This window comes from Pinus tabuliformis, chromosome 3_1 (assembly GCF_031772625.1).
Source record: "Pinus tabuliformis cultivar Carrire ecotype Pingquan chromosome 3_1, CPIR1, whole genome shotgun sequence".
Classification (NCBI taxonomy): Eukaryota; Viridiplantae; Streptophyta; class Pinopsida; order Pinales; family Pinaceae; genus Pinus; species Pinus tabuliformis.
The window spans coordinates 957,672,503-957,691,480 of NC_142301.1; positions in this window are offsets into that span (position 1 = coordinate 957,672,503).

Genomic DNA, 18,978 nt, shown 5'->3' on the forward strand with positions numbered 1-18,978 from the left:
CTCGTCCACCCGAATGCTCCATCGTTAAGCTTGTCCACTAGAATGATATTTTTTTAGCCCGTCACCTGAACGCCCAAACGATATTTTGTTCAGCCTGTCCAGACTGGCCCCTAGCTCCGCCTACACCTTCGCCCTTTGTTTCATACCTCCAAACTCTAACTCGCACTTCTTGCTTGTAGATTGCTTATAACTCCATGATTGAATTGGATGCCTCTTCTCCAACTCTCCCTCACGTATATATATGATGGTCTCCCAAGGTAGGGGCTTCAGCCTATGGCCAAGCCGACCCACACTTAGAGTGTTTTGTCATATTTCACCATCGGCCATGGTGGGGTGGCCACACCATATAAGTCTTCCATTGAACTTTCCGACACTTAGTCAATTTTCGCGTTTCCTCTGACTCGTTACACCGTTTGGTCGCGCCAAACTTTTCGGTTAGCCTAGCTCGTCGCCTGCTCACTTGTCACATGGCCATCACTAAACGATATGCAACTCAGGGGCATTACATCCTCCCCCACTCCAAGTCGTTGTCGTCCTCAGCAATTCTCCTTCCCAGCAACCATCTGTCGCCAAGACTATGTTATATACCTAGGAGGGATAATATGGGGTACCAAGGGAGGTACCCAAGGTAATAATGTAGTAATGGGATGGGCCATAGTAATAAATAAGGTGGTTAACCCATGTCATGTAAGGGACCACAAGTAGTTAATAATAATGTAATGGGCCCATGGTATTAGTTGATGGTATGAGGAAACCATGGTAATGATGCATGGTATTGTATGTATGAGGCCTATATAAAGGCTAGAGACTCCACATATGAATATGAAGAGAAGTATTATTGTATGAACATGCATATGGCTTGTGGAGTGTTCTCCTTCCTTAAGGAGTGAATGTATGGTGTTGCCCTACCATAAGGGTTTAATCAATAAAGAATCATTTTTATCTATTTTGATCTTGTTCTTTCTTGGGTTTATTTCTATTATCATATATTCTTGTGTAGAGCTACAACAAGTGGTATCAGAGCTACAACAATTGGTATCAGAGCTATAATATTCTGGGTCAGATCTACAACAGACTACCAATCAACCACTGTCGCAAAGTGCTACCAGCTCCAACATTCAATGATGCTCATACTGCCTATATTTACTTCAATGCCACACAAATCATTGACCTATGTCTCTATAATCAGGAACTCTTCTTGATCCATGACTTCAATCAGTCCATATATTGCAAACATCCCTGCAACATATGTAATATGACTATCTCCATCATGTGTCGTTTCATCATGTGAATCTCTGCATAATACTCCAGCCAACACAACATCTCAGTCGAAACCAAGACATCTATCTGACACAAACTCAGTGCACTACATGCCCCCATGTCATCGAACTAGTTGGGTAGCTAATCCAACCATAATACTCAACCCATGAGAATGTACCTTCTCCATGCCATCGTCGGTTGTTTCTTCAAATTCTTGTCACAATCTCAAACTTGATCAAAATCCATCCAAAATAAGCCATGCTCAGGTCCATGGTATGCCCATCCCATCTGCAACATGTTGTCCATGATGCTAATGCCAATGTGCTACTATGCAGTCGCATTCATTCCTGCATCATCCACTTGTCAATATGAAGAAGCCTCCTCCCAAGGCCCCTTGTTGAGATGGTGTAGCCCTTCCCAAACAAGGTCACTACACTAACCCACCTCCAAGGTTGTCTATCGAGAAAGGAGGGTGAGGAAGTTCCCTCCCTTAATCTCATCCACCCATGTATCAGATTGATGTTATGTTCTCACGTATCTGTGCACAACCTCAACCTCCTCACATGTACACCCAAGCTTCTCAAGCTTGTCTTTTGTCAACTGAAATTCATATATGCCCATGGCATATCTCCAAAATTCCATTATGCCAGTCGGATCTCTACCTGCATAATCTTCCCCAACCACTACCACTAAAGAAGTATTCAAACTTCCTTCATCTGCAACTCCATCATGAAGATCTTTGGTAGAAGATTCTCCTGCCAAGTGTCTCAAGATATGTGAAAATGATTTTCCACCTCCATCTTTCCCTCTAGCTCTTGCAACGAAGTCTACTAACTTCCCTTCCTTCGTTGTTCGAGTCATACTCCCAATTATTCTTTGCTCCACATCCACATGCTTCACATTCGGATCTTTGGGATACAAATTCATAGAAGGCATCCTTGGTCTATACCCCAAGCAACTCCTTCTATTCATTGGAACCAACATGGTTCTTCCTTCAGCTATAATCAAGAGAATGTCCCAGTCCACCATTGGTATGGCTTGTACAATCTTCAAAAATTCTTGCCCCAACACCATAAAATGATCATCCAAGTCCATGATCCTCAAGTCCAACTTTCCAAACCAAGTGTTATCGGGAAATCTAGTGTCCACTCGGATCTGCTAGTCCCACTAAGATTGGTAGCTATCTTAGAAACAAACAAACTAAAACCACTTTCACTTTCCTTTATGAGAAGTAGATAAGAGTGGAATGAAGGACACCAACCTCAGTCTTGCGCTTGGTTCCTTGCTTGATTCCTCTCCTTTCTGACAGATCCTTGCCACTTCTCCTTTGTCTACCCAGCTTCAAAGAGCACATGTAGGATCAAAGCAGCATAATACTATCGAAGAACAGAGATCTACAATCACAAACAATATAGAACCAGATATATATTGACCACACAAATGCATATATCATCAAACATACAAGAATGTGGAGGAAAAATTGAATAGCTTTATTAATAATCAAGAATAGCAAAGAGGATTACAACCAATTTTTCTGACCCAGCATCATCCTCCAGCATGAAAGCCCTTATTTCACCTCATGAAAAGATTAGATCACCCAACAATATGATATTCCAACAAGAAACCAACAACACTTCCTTACAAGATACATAATTCCAGCCTCCGGATCTCTGGGATGAGGGATCCATATATAGATGATTTTGGGGGGTGAGTCAGCTTCTGGGATTCTGATTAGTGTCCTCTCTCTGATAGTTCTTGATTCCACTTGGAGAATGATGATCTCTTACTCATCCCTGGGCAAATTCAGAGAGGTAAGTGTCACAGGAGAAGTTTCTGGAAGATTCCATGATCATCCACCTCGCAAACTGTCTCTGCCATTTGTCCACTCTCGCCCATCGCACCCCATAGAAGGGCTTTTCAGTATGCATCGCACCTACCGTGTGCATTAGGTGGGATGCATCGCACTTTGACCATGGAGCAAGTGAGATGGTCTAGTTTTGACCAGTTCTGAGCAGTTTTTTGTGGAGAACTTCTGGGAGATGATGTAATCAACTGACCTTGTTCTTTTAGGGTATGGAACAACACTTTTAGGGACTTAGGAGCCCTTGGTTTATGGACATTTTTGATTGGGGTTGTAGTGCCCAAAAATGTCTATAACAGTTGCCCCCTAAAGCATGAGGTCATTAATCTTTTGATGTCGGGTGAAATGATTTATCATGACGATCCGAAGTTTTTTCGAGATGGAAGGTGACCTATAATAAGATACAATACAATACATATCTTCATAATATTTTTCATGATCTAGCTGAGTCAGGCATTCCCATGCTCAGCTTTATAAATTCATTTTCATGTACATAAGACAGACAACCGTCTGTGAGGGAGATTGATGATTCTGATAGAGCCATCATCCTTTGATTCAGATGATCATCTGTGTAGCAACAATGTACATTTGATGTCTTTATTTTCCTAAATATATCGTAGCCCGGATGGATGAAACTAGATCCGGGGTCTTCAAACTCGTTCAATCTTCACTCGGAGTACAAGTCGATCCATGTGAAAGATGTTCTGGAGTCGAACATGGAAAGACATCGCCTGATTACCAGCCAATGATGTAAGATGTTAACAGGCACGAGAGGAATCACCAATAATGATGATGACCCTCAAGGTACTACAGTACAATTCGCGTGGTGTGAATAAGGGACTTGGCATCGAACACCACGCAAAATATTTCGGTCGAAGGCCATTGATGTAAACCTATCGCCGGAAGTGAGAAAATTGCCATTGAGGCATGCAAGCTTCAAAGTACTGAAAGGGTTGTTCCTAAGTTGACTTCTTGGATAATGAGCTGATGTCGACAAGAAGCGACCCGCCGTGGGAGGGCCTTAATGAATCCCACATCTACGACATGAAACGGAGTAAATCATTTTGGAGGTGAAAACGATCTGATGATACAGGGGTTCAGGGTGGCGGTCATGAAAGAATGGAGCATGAATGTATTACAGGAGATGAGACACAGGTGAATTCTCTGAGCGACTTCTCTTGAACATACCGGCGACACTGAAATGATGGATTGGTAGCATTAACCCCAAATGTGGATGGTGTGATGGACCAATGGTGATATAACCAGTGAACGGAACAACCCAACCTGACTCGGATACGGAGTGAAAGTGTCATGTTCAAGAGTGACTTGCAGCGAATAAAGTTTCTTCAAGTTTTCTTCCCAATTTTTCCCCAGCCATTGCTGACTAGTACCTCTTTATTTTTTTCAAGCTTGAGGAGGATAACATATGCTTGTTCTATAATTTTCCCTTCGGGCAAATCCGTCACTATATTTTAACGAGCCTAGCAACAGTGAAACTCGTTCTTGTCTGTCTGGACAAGTTTGTTGCTATTCGGTTTTAACGAGTTTAACGACAAAGATAACTCCATCCTTTTCAATTTTAGAGAGTCTGAAAAGGGACGTAAAGGAAACTCCAATAATCCTTTTTTGTCATGTAATCCCTTAAGTCCGAAAAATTATAAAATAATACGAAAGGGATGAATTTTCAGCAATTTTAACGAGCCGAACAAGACAAGCGCTCGATCTTTTTGTGTAATAATCCCTCAGGTCCAAAAATATTAAAATCTAGAAGAGGGATAGCACTTCTGGTCACTTTAACGAGCTGGAGATGCCAATTTCTCGGCAATCTTTTCATATTTTACGAGTCAGGTGAAAAGAGCTTAAAGGAGACTCATTTTTTAGGAACAAGTGATAATTTCGGGTAGCAGCTGATTCCAGGTAAGGTTTGGAATTTTCCAATCATGGTAGTGTCACAAGGATGGCTAACAGGATCACTCTTCGCAGCTGTTCCTCAAAAAGGGTAAACAATCAAATGGAGGTGAATGATTGACTAAAATAGAGTGGAGGTGATGATGAGAACACGACCAAGGCTCAAAAGCTGATGATAATGCATTCACAATGGTTATTTACCAGAAATTGGTTCATTTTTTAATGAGATTAAACTCTGGGGGAATGTTTTCTCATTTCTTATGTTTAATTTTTAACGAGCTTGAACTCCACATAAAAATTTCTCGTGATAATGGTCATTGATTTAATTTCACCTTTAATCATTTTGTTACTTCAAAGGTTGTACTGCCTGTTCAATTGCTTCATCAAACCGATTAGAAATGAACAATATATGTTTCAAAAATGAATTAAAACACTAATATTTTACTTGAATTACGTGAAAAGTAATTTAAAAGTGGTTTTTACCCCTCATTTTACCATTTCATTTGAACTTTGGTTTGTTGGAGCTCTGGAGGTGCTTTTCCCCCTTGATTTTTACCAACTGATTTCAGGAGATTCTGTGGACAATTCTCGGCGCCGTCTGGACTAGGTAGGAGCTAAACCTGAGCTCTTCAGCTGCATTCCTTCCTTTTTGAATTCTATGCATGTTTCCCTATTTTTCTGAGCCTCTGACCATATCTTTGTTCATCGTTTCTTTTTATAATGTTCTTGTGCTTTCTTCTATTAGGACTAATCAAAACTCATGTGCCCATGCAAATGTTGGACCAGTTCGGCCAGTAGTATGTCTGAGAGTACCAGATGCCGCTCCAGCAGGAGAGGCTATGGGGAGGGCTATCATTTGCAACCTTGATGTGGCCGAGACTCTTTCAGCATTACAAGATTAGGTCGAGGGTCTCACTCTTGGTATTCCAGACGTGAGGACTGACGAGTTTCCCTTGAGGTTGCAGTGACATATTACTGGCGTGCCGAGTCGATGGACTAGGCTTTTACGCATGATTGCACAGGCGGTGACTTGTTATCACCAGCATCATTAGACTAGGGTGCCCCCTAAAATTTTGAGTTTTGGGTGATTTGACCGATTTTGTCCTAGTTACAAAACATTATGTATGAACCATAAACAGTTATATATATATATTTGATTTTCGGAGGTTTATTTTGGTTGATTTACGTGATCTTGATGCAAATATTTGATGAAATGCTTCTTTTATAAATGTTGCAAATGTCTATCTAACACATAATTTGCCAATGAGTCTGTTAATGTGTTTAAGTTTCTTGAAATATGTTGATATTGAATAGAATCAAACTACCTTTCCAAAATCTTGATTCTTGACCCTTAGGAACATGCGATAGATTGATGGATTCTGTACGAAGTAGATACCAGTGAGCTGTAGGATGACGAGTTTTGAGTCTAGCCTGACGACTAGTCGGCATATGCCACGCGTAATGGCATCAGAGAGTAGCTCTATCAACGCGTTATATTTAGTAATATTGTTTGTTTATCGACCAATACATACCCTTCTGAAACTCACTAACTCGCCGCTTAGATCGAAGATGGCCCAAGCTGCAGAAGATAGGTTCCGCGAACTATGACTTGCTCCGTCGGCATATCCAACAAATGATTCCAATAGGTCTGACATCTGCAACTAATGTAAAAGCGGATAACTTAACCAAAACAATTACCCTTAGCGAAAACAAAAATGTAACAAAAGCATAGGGGTGACTATCTTGAGTCAAGCATAGTAACGCTTAAGGTACGACTCGTTGCGACGTTGCGCCAGTGGAATACCATCATAATCTACTAACTCGTAGGCTCCTTTTGCTAATACACATTTAACAATATAGGGGCCCATCCATAAGGATTTGAACTTACCTGCTCCCAATTTGTTGGATTCCTGGTCGTAAAGTAAGACTAGGTCACCTTCTGAGAAGATACAGGGTTTGACATTCTTGTCGAACTACGCCTTGACTCGTTCCTTATGGGCTTTGTTAGCCAAAGTAGCATCACAACGGGTTTCATCCAATCGGATTAGTTCCAAGAAACGAGCCTCCTCTTCTGAAGTTTCGGGGAGAAGGTCAACCGCGAGTTTGAGGGACAAGATTTCACACTGAACCGGTAAGATTGCTTCTAGGCCATACACCAATTGAAAGGGTGTAAACCAAGTTGCATTCCTCACCGATGTCCGGTATGCCCACAAGGCAGAGTACAGGATCAGGTGTCAACTACTTTTGTGGACTCCAATCATCCTTTGCAGCATTCGCTTCAGGACCTTGTTGATTGCCTTAACTTGTCCGTTAGCCTACAGATAATATGGAGTAGAGCTGTCGTGGGACAACCCTAACTTGGCAGCCAACTCAACCATCCTGTGATTATGAAAATGCGATCCATGATCTGTGACTATGGCCTGTGGAACAGCGAATCTGGAGACTACATGATTGAAAAAAAAAAGAGGGCAGCCGTTTCGCCGCTGTTGTTTAATGTAGGCATCGCCTTGGCCCATTTGCTAAAATAGTCTATTGTGACTATGATATACCCATGCCCCCCAGCCGAGGTGGGGTTACATGTCATGAAATCTATGCCCCATTTTGCAAATGGCCCAACAACAACTACTGGTTGCAGCGGTGTGGGTGGTATTCTGGTTTTTCTATCAAATATTTGACACGCATGGCAACTTCTGACTGCGGTTATGCAATCTTTAAACATGGTTGGCTAGAAGTATCCTGCTCATAAAATATTTTGCGTCATAGCGTAACCAGATTGATTCCCCCCACACACGCCTGAATGGCAATCATTCAGGACTTTTTCGGCCTCCTCGTGGGTGAGGCACCTCCTCAGAACTGTATCGACACCACGACAGTAAAGTGTATCACCGATGATCATGTAGTATTTTGCTTGGTATCGAATGCGTCATTGTTCTAAGCGGGAGGTATTAGACCTATATGTTTGGGTTTGTAGATAGATTATTATGTCTCCGTACCACGGGTTGCTTGAAGATATCAGAAAAAAATATTTGTCCATGATTGCCTCTTCTGATGATACATCGTTGGACGACGATGGGAGATCGCATAGTAACTCTGTGAAAACCAGGGATTTCTTTGATTTGGATTTTATAAATTCCAGATCAAACTCTTGTAGAATTTCTATCCATTTTGAATATTTTCCCCCCAACAGCTGTCGCGACAATATATAAGTCATGGGGTTGCAATCTGAGAGAATGGTAGTTTTTCGAAAGAGGATATATTGTCGAAATCTCTGTATCGCTTGAACAATTGCGAGAGCTAGCTTTTCAACGTAGGAGTACTTGCTTTCTGTATCATTTAAGTTTCTGCTTAAATAATATATTGGATGTTCGATTCCATTGTCTTCTTGAACTAAAACCATTGCGATGGTTGTATCTGCTGTAGCCAGATACAAGTTAAAGTCTTTTTGATAATCAGGAGCGTACATTAATGACGCTTTTATTAGGGATTCCTTTAAAGCATCAAAGGAAGCTTGCACAACCTGATCCTAGACGAAGGGTACTTCTTTTTTCAATAGACGAGTATAACCTTTAGCAAGTTCTGCGTAATTTGGAATGAACCTCCTCAGAAAGTTTGCTTTCCCTTGGAGTTTCTGAATCTGAAGCAAATTTGAAGGCGGAGGCAAATTAATGATTGCCTGAACCTTACAAGGGTCAAGAAAAAACCCGTCCTTTGAGACCACAAAGCCAAGTAAACGACCAGAACTTACACAAAATACACATTTGTGTGGATTGAGTCGTATATTGTAGTGTCAGCAACATAGAAATATCGCCCTCAAATGCTATGAATGATCGGTCCACTTTCCTGAATGAGCTGGAAGATCGTCGAGATATGGTTGAACTATGTTTTTGATGTCATGGAAGGCATAATTCATTGCCCTCTGAAAAGTTTCCCCTGCGTTCTTTAAACCAAAGGGTAGCTTGCGGTATGCAAATGTGCCCCACGGACAAATAAATGCAGTCTTTGACTGGTCCTATGGGCGGATATTTATTTGATTATACCCGGAAAACCCATCCATAAATGAAAAGATTTCACATTCGGCGCATTCATCAATTATCTGGTCAATGAAGGGTGTAGGGTAGTTGTCCTTCGGACAAGCTTGATTTACATCCCTATAATCGATGCACACTCTTATTGTTCCTTGTTTTTTCATTACAGGAACAATATTCGATACCCAATCAGTTAGAGGAACTGGGTAAATAAAACCAGCATGGAGAAGTTTTTCAATTTCTGCCTTGATGGCAGTGGCTTTCTTAGGGTGCACCTGTCGTAGCCGTTTTCATACCGGTTTGACATCTGGATACAACTTATTTCGTGTTCAACTATGCTCAAGTCAATGCTTGGCATTTCATCATACAACCAAGCAAAGACATCTCTGAATTCGTGAAAAAGAGCGTTATATATTTCCAGTTCTGAAGGAGAACAAGATTTGCCGACATGAATATTCTCTACAACATCTGTTTTGGTCGAGATATTTATGGTGATATTCTCTTCAATATTGGACAAGTTTCACTAGGAATCCACAATGTTTACTGTATTTGATAGAAAATAAAAAACTGATGGATGATGAAGGTCACTAGGAGTATCTTCTTTGTAATCCAGAAGATGGGAACGATTGTGGTAATCTTCCCATGGTGCCCCGTCAATCATCATTGACTGAACAATTCCTTCGTCTGTATAATGTACTTGTGACCAAGGATCTGAAGGGGTACCATATTCCTTAGACCTATCTATCCAAACGCTTGATGAGCGTTGATTTGGGTTTCCCTCCCATGCCGAAAACATTTATTGCTACAATTTTTTTATGGGGCTTGGAGGCAATACCTGCAGATGATCTGTTTTAATATCGTTTTCAGAGATCTTTTGAATAGAAGATATCATATTGCAGGTTCCCACTATTGCCACTTCTGCCAGATTGAGTGGAGGTGGTAGGGAAAAAGTCCCCATTAATATAGCGTCTTTTAGTAGGCCTACTCCGATATTTTGAAGCGATTGAGGGCTTCTGTGGATCATCGGTATGCTTCCCGTAACTTGTGAACTGTTGGAGAGAAATGTTTATTGGTCGATGATTGTAATTCCTCCTTGAAAGGGAAATGCAATCTTCCTAAAATAGGTCGACACAACTGCTGCCATAGCATATATCCAGGGCCTTCCCAGTAGGATGTTGTAATCGAGGTTTCCGTCAATTACTTCAACATCTATTTCTACTGTTTCCCCCCCCAATTCGACTTGCAACTTACTTAAAATCCTATATGGGGTGTATGTTTGTCCATCAAATGCTTTTAATGTTGTCGAAGATTGAGACAAGGGTGGAGATCCTAAAGTTTTCCAGCAACTCATCGACATAATACATGTAGATGCCCCCTCATCAATAATTGTTCGATGAACAGTTTTGTTGAGGGATTTCACTTGAATGAGGAAAGCTAGTTGAGCTGGTGACTGAGGGTCATATCCTTTGTGATTAAAGGACACAAGATTGGAATCCGTTGGGTCAATCCCACCTATTGTTGATAATAAAGCTTGCTTTTGGGAGGGGCAATTTTGCAGTACCTCAAGTGTCTACATAGCGGATGGCAATTTGGCCAAATATTCCACTATATTATAATGTTGTGCTACTCTGGCATGAGGATTAAATGTCGATTTGTGTACTACTCCCTTTGGCGGTTTTATCGTTAGTTCAGGAATGATGGGTGGCACAACTTCGGTCGAAGTCGTTGTCAAACTACCAGGTTGATCATTGGCCTTGTTGTCCGACAGCTATGGATTATCGTAATCTTTATTCCTTGTTGATATCAAAGCATCATTTTGTTGCTTGGAATCGACAACATTAGCACTTGGTACGGGGAAGCATTGTCACTAGCAACCAGATTTGTTCCTGGATTTGGAAACAGATCAGTCAATACTGTCGAGGTTTTTGAATTCTTGAAGAATTTTCTAAGCTCAGCTTTATACGGACATTCTCTTGTCCAATGATCCTCATCACATATTAGGCATGGACGATTTGGTTTTCTTTCTCCAGAAGGGTTTGTAGAAGATTTTTTAGGGGATGACGCTTCCTATTTTTTTTTCTTCCCTTTATTTTTCTTTTTGCCTCCTGGTTGCTTGGTTTCTTTGCCTTTGTCAGTCGACACGGCTTTTACTTCCGAGGCGAGAAGTTCTTCGTTTGCATTTTGACCTGAAACCGTACGGGCCTTCTTTGAATTAGCCTTTGCGGTTTTCGTGCTGGTCGTTCCTATCACGCCATCCCCGGCATGAGAGTATTTGTTTGATTTAGGAGATGGGGGAATAGAAAATTCTGGTCTAGGATCATCAGGGATTTTATTGTAGAGCGTGCCAGACTGAGTATAGATTAAGTCTAGATATTGTGCATGAGCAATTACTTGCTCTTCAGTGACGACTCCTCCCTTTGCCAGATCTTTCGTAATAGATTAGGTAACAACGACTTAATAAACCATTCAACCAATAGCTCATCAGGAACATATGTTTTTACCATTCTACGACGACGTCGCCACTCATGAATATGATCGGATATGTGAGTGGCCGTCGTTTTCTTGAAATTGGTAAGAAGCTCTGTTCCCATTTCGTACCTTATAGGTAACTGAAAATGGGTTAAAAAGGTTGTGGCTAGGGCACTGAAGTTATCAAACGAAGCTCTAGGCAATTCGATATACCATTTTGCTGCCGAACCAATTAACGTTCGCTGAAAAAGGCGAAGCCTGATCGAATCATCATTTAGGGTGTTAGATGAACACCACAGGTGAAAGGTCATCACATGATTCAACGGTTCTTCACCCAGATTTCCATTAGATTTAGGAATATCTGATGGAATTTTATGAGGAATCACTGGCCACCAAGGGGCGTAAGCGATTGGATCGTTTGTTAGCCGATTTAGATTTGGTAACTCTAAAGTTTCCATAAAGGGCAACTGTTGATTCAGGTTCGACGAAGCATACCCAGGATAAGATGGGATTACCTGAGAAATGGGTCTTTGCATACCAGCATAGTGCATTTGATGCTAATAAGTTTGATAAGATTGATGGGCATAACCATTATGAAATGGTTGATGTTGTCCGTTTTTAATATACGACTACCCATTACTTGCAAATATTTGGTGCTCAGATCCTTGGTAAACTTGTTGGAATTGTGGTTATTGATATTGCACCAGCCATGGTTGTGAGACCATGTGTTGTTGCCAAATACTCGCTGTTTGACCGAGATGAGGGGTAATGGTACCCGTTTGAGCCTGGGTCACTCCAGTTAAACAACCACTAATCGATGATTGTGGTGGCATCGCAGGGACAAGGGGTTGTTGGATTGCGACTTGAGAGACTTGAGGTTGAAATACAACAGGTAACGCTTGTACGTACGACACTGTCACAATAGTCGGTGCAGTTGGGATATTTGACATAGGCAAACTTTGTTGTATTGAGTATAAAACTCCTGGTTGTTGAGGCAGTATTGGCATCCAACCACTGGATGTAATTCTAACATAACCTGAATTCTGTTGGGAACTCTCGTATGTTTGACCTCCTGGAGGAGACAATGAAAGGGCATATTGCCCCCCACACGGCAGTAATCTGGTGCCTAAGGGAATTATTTGCCTTTGAGGACTAGACTACCCAAATTGACATTGCGAAAGATCAATTTGCTGAGACTCAACATAAGAGATTCCATATATTATTCCGGACGAACAAACGGGAACAGACCATACCGTCGAAACAACCCCTGAATGGATCCCATTCAGTGATTGAGAGATAGTTGCGACAGACGGTATGCCGACAAACATTGTTGGAGTAGTAGCGGGAAGTTTTGCCACTGATGTGTCAGATGACACAGTCCTAGATGTTGACGGTTGTTTAGACATATCTAGTCTATCCAAAAGGTTTCCTAGCAATTCTACAGGAACTTCCGATAACGGTGGACTAATTTCTGACGAAGAAGGATATAGAGTGATCCTGACCCCAAATTGCGATGGAGTAATAGATGGTGGATCCTCCACAATCTCTTCTATAGCAATAAAACCGGGTGGAAGAGGTAGACCATCAGGTCTGTAAAATACTTCAGGTGCTGAAGAAGATATAGTTTTTGCAGCGACTGATGTTTGGGGAACAACACCTTCCGAGTCAGCTATAGATTGAACTGATTCAGGTACACAAGGATCAGTTCTATTGTCCTCTAGTGGTTGTGGAACTTCTTCTGTAAAGGTAGGGGTACCAGAAAAATTTGGAGTAACCGGGGTCTTTGAGGGTGTCGGAACACTGGTTCCAACTCGACCAGGGGACTTTGAGCCGGTTAAACGAGTTCGCTTTGTCCAGAATAGTTTTGATTTTGGGGACAAAGACAGTTGACTCATAAGTCTCCACGAACGACGGGGTTTCAATTGAATTTCTTCCACGATTGCGGATTACTCGATCAACTAAAAATAAAGGGGAAAATGTTTCCAAATTAGATGAATTTTAGACGCTTTGACACAACTTGTTTTTTCAAATTTTAAGAGTCGAGAAAAAACAAAAGATGACTCTAGTTGCCTTCCATTTTTAATGAGCCTAAAGTGACAAGTGCTCAGATGGACCTTTTCCTTTAAGGAGTCTGAAAAGGAACGAAAGAGACTACAGAATAGTTTTTACGGTACGACAGTCAATCTTCCCGAATGCCGTGTTCAGTGCATTGTGATCGATAGGGCAGCAGACACGACTTGCTATGGATAAAGGATATAGCCTATTGTGGTCTCCTAGTATATACTCGACGGTACGTGGGAGCACAAGTCCGTGCTGGCACTCGTTGTCTCAAAGAGGAGGAATCACCCAACCAATAGTGAAAGCGACAGTTACCAGGTTTTATGACGTCGGGATACGTCTCTAGCCTAGACTTCTAGATGTTGTGTGTTAGGTTCCAAAGCGTTTTTAGGTTCATTAAATTTATTTTACAATTGATATTTCTTAAGAAATTTGCCTTTCAGGTTCACCGCGTGATGTAGATGTACAATTCCTAAAATGCAATCTAAGATGATAAACAATCGTTTAATCTTCTTTTTGCAATGAAAACCCTAGCTACTAAAGAAAGAGAGACGATATTCTTTCAACATAGAGCAAAGAGCACACACTAGATGCACTGTCCTAAATCAAACCAACAAGCAGTCTAAATGCAAATGCACATGCATGTATTTGTTTTTAGCTTTCTTAATGCGTGAATGAAAAGAAGAATGCTAAGTACAAATCTGAATTATCTTTTCAAAGCGACAATACTAACAGATTTCTCTTCAAAAATGAAAGGAAGATAATGACGACACTTTACTATTTTGAATTGAAAATTGTTTTTGACACTTGAAAAACTACTAATTCAAATAAAATACAAGAGTAACTGTATAATCGACCATCGAGAACAATATAATTCTTTTCTTTGACTGAAAACGACACTTGCGACACCTTCAAATAAAAAGACGACAATACGACTATGCTACTACTTTGCAAAATAGAACTGAAAGTGGCAGAAAATACATAAAAAAATTCATAGTTCTTTGCACAATGGAGGCAGAATGATGGAAAGGAAGGGGGTTTCCACAGTGGTATACTAATCACAAACAGCAAAACTCCAGAATAGAGCTGAAAAGAGTGAAGAAAAACAAAGACCTGGAGGCAAAATTAGCCTTTTCTGATCATCACACCTGTAACACAGGGAAACAGGGATTCATCCCACCTACTGCACACGGGAGGTGCGATGCATACTGGTTTCCTTGAAGAGAGGGTGTGATGGTACCAGGACGAGACTTTACTTGGCTCTTGGTCATAGTTTGTAGCTCAGTTCATGAATTTAGGCCGAGCAAATGATGTACAGTAAATAGAAACCACAGGGGCTAATCTAATGAGTTTACTAGAGCCACCACTAGGGAAATTAGAAGGTTTGCAAATCAATTGTTCAGTTTATAAACAAAACTTGGAGATAGACTGAAGCAGCGTTCATCTACTTTAAACTTTCATAGCAAATGTAGTTCGAAGGCTAGCGGGCTTGACTTCAGGCTCCGTCGGTAAGTTTATAAAACAAACAAATATAGACAAACAAACATTCTATTCGCTCCCCAGCAGAGTCGCCATTTTGTTATCGGGAAATCTAGTTTCCACTTGGATCTGCTAGTCCCACTAAGATTGGTAGCTATCTTAGAAACAAACAAACTAAAACCACTTTCATTTTCCTTTATGAGAAGCAGATAAGAGTGGAACGAAGGGCACCAACCTCATTCTTGCGCTTGGTTCCTTGCTTGATTCCTCTCCTTTCTGACAGATCCTTGCCGCTTCTCCTTTGTCTACCCAGCTTCAAAGAGCACCTGTAGGATCAAAGCAATATAATAATATCAAAGAACAGAGATCTAAAATCACAAACAATATAGGACTAGATATATATTGACCACACAAATCCATATATCATCAAACATACAAGAATGTGGAGGAAAACTTGAATAGCTTTATTAATAATCAAGAATAGCAAAGAGGATTACAACCAATTTTTCTGACCCAGTGTCATCCTCCAGCATGAAAACCTTTCTTTCACCTCATGAAAAGCTTAGATCACCCAACACTATGATATTCCAACAAGAAACCAACAACACTTCCTTACAAGATACAAAATTCCAGCCTCCGGATCTCTGGGATGAGGGATCCATATATAGATGATTGCAGGGGGGTGAGTCAGCTTCTGGGATTCTGATTAGTGTCCTCTCTCTGATAGTTCTTGATTCCACTTGGAGAATGATGATCTCTTACTCATCCCTGGGTGAATTCAGAGAGGCAAGTGTCACAGGAGAAGTTTCTGGAAGATTCCATGATCATCCACCTCGCAAACTGTCTCGGCCATTTGTCCACTCTCCCCCATCGCACCCCATAGAAGGTATTTTCAGTATGCATCGCACCTCCCATGTGCATTAGGTGGGATGCATTGCACTTTGACCATGGAGCAAGTGAGATGGTCCAGTTTTGACCAGTTCTGAGCAGTTTTCGTGGAGAACTTCTGGTAGATGATGTAATCAGCTGACCTTGTTCTTTAGGGTATGGAACAACACTTTTAGGGAATTAGGAGCCCTTGGTTTATCGACATGTTTGATTGGGGTTGTAGTGCCCAAAAATGTCTATAACACCAAGAGCCCACTCTCACCTGAGTTTTCTCCTTCACACTAGTCATAGCTTTCATGGTAGAGTTTACTGCTTTGAAAGCACTCCACTCCCTCCCCATTTTAGCTTTCTTCCCAATAGAATTTGCTACTTTCCTACTCAGGAAACTATGAGTAGCTCCCATGTCCACCAAAGCTACAAATCTCTTGCTACATACGGTTACTTGCACAAAACTCAACTTCAAGGCATCACCATCCTCTTTCTGCTTGATTTTGTGTCTTACTTCAACAACCTTTTTCAACAACTCAACCTCAGAAGAGTCTAATCGAACTATGCTTTGACTTGGCTTCCTTCTTAAGGTATTTCACCTCCCTGCTTGGCTCTTCTAAGCAATACCTGGTTCTGCCTGAATCTCTTCAAGCTTATCCTCCATCGTTCCTTGCTTAAGTGCACCAATCAAGTACCCATTGACTCCTTCTATCTGTAGTGAACTAAGCCTCCAAACATCTATCTGATTATCTCGGTGGTAGTCCCCAATTCTGTCAATGTAATCGAGCTCATCTTGCTCTATCACAACTGTCTTTTTACCAAGAAAGTCCTCCTTCATCCAATCCTCAAGCTTCTTTACTTCTCCTTCTGCCATGGTGCTTTTCTCCCTCAACTGAACTCTTTCATCCATGAGTCCTTGGAGCCTAAGATCATCCTGTTGGATCTCTTCATCAAGTCCCTTGAGCTTATTAGTCCCCACATGAAGATTGTTCAAGTCTTCCTGCAAATCTATTATGTTGCTCCCAACATGCATCAAAGGTTCCCACCTTCGTACAACAGCTTCATAACATTTCTGCATTTCTTCTTTCCAACAATCGCTCATGTTTTTTAGATTTTGAAATGCCCCTTCGACCATTTTCATCTCTTCGGCAAGTATTCGTTACCTGCTTTACCTTCAATAGTCATTAGCCTTCAAACCTGAAACTTCAACTGAAATCACCTACAAACTTGAATCACTTGTCAAGTTTTTTCTTAATCACGTATCGGCCTCTGAATCAACTGTTACGCAATGAAGTTGTGCTTCAACTCATTCTTTGAATCAGGGCTCCCATACCACTTGTCACGCCTCTACCCTGGCGATACTCTTCCAACCACACGATCGGGGGTGTGGCACCACCAATCACTTTCTTTTTAAAAATACTTGCAACTGTGGACTACACCTACTTTCTATACTTAGTTTATTTTTCAACTTTACCAAGTACAATATTTCATTAACACAGTGGAAACATTCATAACATCTTCATACATACATTATCATTATTAAATTACAAGTGCACAGAAGATATAACTCGGGAGGGGCAACTCCCTGCAAATGAGAGTTTGCTCGATAATAATGATAATCTTTAGTTTTTACAATTTTACAATCAACCTGTAAAATTTACACTCGGCCTGCACCACTGTGCAACCTCAGTCAATTTGTCTTTCAAAATCGACACTTCTTCGTTCATACCACTCGTGCCTCTCTTTCATCGAGCTCATCGTTTACCTCTGCATGCACCCACTGTTTCGTCATGCCGACCCGCCCAAACGATCCACCTTTCAGCTCGTTGCACCCTCCAACCGTGTCGCCTGCCTGGTATTTCGACTTTCTTCGTTTACTCCTACCCAATGCTCTATTCAACCCAGCTTGACCCACGGCCAAGTCACACCAACCGTGCCCGTTCACCGTGTTGACCACCCGTCGCACGTTCAACCGACCACCGAACGCCCTACCATTCAACCGTCCACCGAACGACTCACCATTCAACCGACCGCCCGAACGCCTTGAACGATATTTCGTTCAACCCTCCATTCAACTGACCACCCGAACATGCCTTCGTTCAGCTCACTCTCTTGAATGATATTTCTTTCAGCTCGCCAATCGAACACTCCTTCGTTCAGCTCGTCCACCCGAACACTCTGTTGTTCAGCTCGTCCGCCCTAAAACTTCGTCGTTCAGCTCGTCCACCCGAACGATATTTCGTTCAACCCATCACCCGAATACCTGAATGATACTTTTTTCAGCCTATCCACCAAACACTTGAACGATATTTTGTTCAGCCTATGTTCCGACTATTTCACCTGGTTCTGCAGCTAAGGTGCTTTGACCCCTAGCTCCGCATACACCTTCACACTTCGTTTTAGACCTCCAAACTCTAACCCACACTTCTTTCTTGTAGATCACTTTGAACTCCATGATCAAATTGGATGCCTCTTCTCCAACTCTCCCTCACGTATATATATGATGGTCGCCCAAGATAGGGGCTTCAGCCTATGGCCAAGTCAACCCACACTTAGAGCGTTTTGTCATATTTCACCATCAGCCATGGTGGGGGTGCCCAGGCCATATAAGTCTGCCACCAAACTTTCTGACACTTAGTCAATTTTCGCGTTTCCTCTGACTCGTTGTACTATTCGGGTGCGCCCAACTCGCTAGTTGGCTCAGCTCATCACCCGCTTGCCTGTCGCGTGCCCATTGCCAAACGAATTGCAACTCGGGGGCATTACATGGCTTGTCGCCCACCTGAAGTTCACCCACGGTTCATCTGCACCATTTAGCATTCGCCCTTACCTCATGCGCCTTCGCCTTGCTCTACCGTAGTCTACCTACCCACAGTCTTAACCCGTTCTGCCTGTCTGACGAATAGTCTAACCGCATACCCGTTCGCTCATCCGCCGCACTATCCAACCGCAGACTTGTTCCACCCGTCTATCGAACTATCCACTTCATAGAATTGTTTCGCTTACAGAACTTACTTGATCGCAGACTGCCCATTCAACCCA